At 41.6% G+C, this 1,838-nt stretch overlaps 1 pseudogene; it reads right to left on the bottom strand.

Moving 5' to 3' along the window:
• Positions 1-743: 743 nt before the first annotated feature.
• LOC134937743 (5S ribosomal RNA) lies at positions 744-862 on the bottom strand (annotated as a pseudogene).
• Positions 863-1,838: the final 976 nt, after the last annotated feature.

Genomic DNA, 1,838 nt, shown 5'->3' with positions numbered 1-1,838 from the left:
CCGAGCAAGGCGGGAAGATCCGAGTCTGCCTCGGACCCGTGTAAAAAGGCTGAAGTTCGGGGGGGTTCGGATTCCGAGGAACCGAACCCGCTCATCACTAATATAAATAACTGGTAATAATAAATAAGTAAGTAATCATTCCTAGGAATCTTCTGACGTCGTCTTTGTTGTTAGGATGTTCCATGTTCACTATGGCTGATATTTTCCTTGGGTCTGGTTTTACACCTTGATCCGAGACCACGTCGCCCATAAAGGTAAGTGTATTCACGCCAAATTCACATTTGTCCTTGTTTAGCTTTAGATTCACTTTCTTGACAAGTTCCATTACTTTTGAATTAAAACAAAATACCCATCTACGATCCAAAAAAGAATTTTTTAGTATACAGAAAAATATATTGAAAAATTTTAAAAATGTTCTGGTCATTAAATCGTGAGAGAGAGATTAGAAGGATTGCAGACACTGGATAGTCTGACAACCGTTTCTCCTGACCAGTACAGATATTCTGTATTAATGGGACCCAAAGGGGAGGTCAGTGTACATATTTCAACATAGAGAGACCACTGAATTAGGTCAATTACTATGCACTTTCCTGATTACCACTAGTTCCACCAGGCATGCATACGGAATGTATGTCAAAAGGTCCTACTAAGGAAAAAGATATAGGAAAGGGAGCAGAAAAAATACAGATTAGTGGTGATACTGCTGTTGGTGTCCACCCTTCAGGAGAATGGGAATAGTTCCTGTCGTACAACACCGGGTATTCCCAGGGAGTCTCCCCTCCCGGTACTGACCCAGCCCAATGCTGTTTAGCTTCCAAGATCGGACAAGATCGGGCATGGGCAGCGTGGTATGATAGTAGGGAGGATATCTACCAATGAGAGTGCACCTATATATGAAAATTAAGAATAATAGAAAAGATAGGATAAGTTATACGTGGATCTACTTTCCCCGTTAGGCAGGGTAAGACAGCCGTCACTTAGTGGCGCCGTGTACCCTGGATCGGGGATGAGAGTCCACTGAATGCTAGCCAGATAGGGAGGAAAGATAGAGTTACAGATTAGAATTTGTAAGGTTAATTGACCGTTTTAATATTTTGGGAACAAATGTCCAATAATAAGGAAAATGGGTCAAAAGTAAGTAAGATACAAAAATGACTGTACATTCTTAGCATATATAGAACATGAGTATATGGCAGAAAAAGAAACCTAAAATAATTATAGGTGAAAAAAATTGCTTCTGATGAGAAGTGCTGTGTTCAATAAGTATGAGTTGAATTGAGGGGATAGGTAATGACAGTTAGCCCAGCACACACATTTAATAGGGCATACTGCCTAAGTCAAGTATAGACATGTAATATATCAAAAGTGAAGTCACCCTCTGGTTACTCAAATAAATGAAATAGGCAGTGAGGAAATCATATAAACGCCTATAACACAAATACAGCACAGTAATAGCTTATGCTGGAAATAGAAACCCATATACATATAGGGTCAACCATGCAATGATTACTATGTTAAGATAGGAGCCAGTATACTCAGAGAATCAAGTGTAGTAGGTGGATGGTAATCAGTGAAGCCTCCATGGGAAGGTCCCACTGTAGAGTCCGTCGAAAACGCGTTTCGCCCGTGGGCTTGTTCACTTCCGGGATCTCACAGCATATTGTGCATCAATGGTTTAAAAACCCTGTAAGTACATATAGCAGCCAATCGGATTAAGCATTCAATTAGCCATGTGGACGGGAGTAAGGTAACTGACAGCGCCAGTAGCCAATGAAGGGGTTTGTGTGGCGCGTCTGAGTGGCGGGGATGCGCCTCTCGAGTGGGCGGATTACAGAGCG

This window comes from Pseudophryne corroboree, chromosome 6, assembly GCF_028390025.1.
Source record: "Pseudophryne corroboree isolate aPseCor3 chromosome 6, aPseCor3.hap2, whole genome shotgun sequence".
Classification (NCBI taxonomy): Eukaryota; Metazoa; Chordata; class Amphibia; order Anura; family Myobatrachidae; genus Pseudophryne; species Pseudophryne corroboree.
Note: the sequence above shows the minus strand (reverse complement) of the source record. Positions and strands in the feature narration are given on the sequence as shown.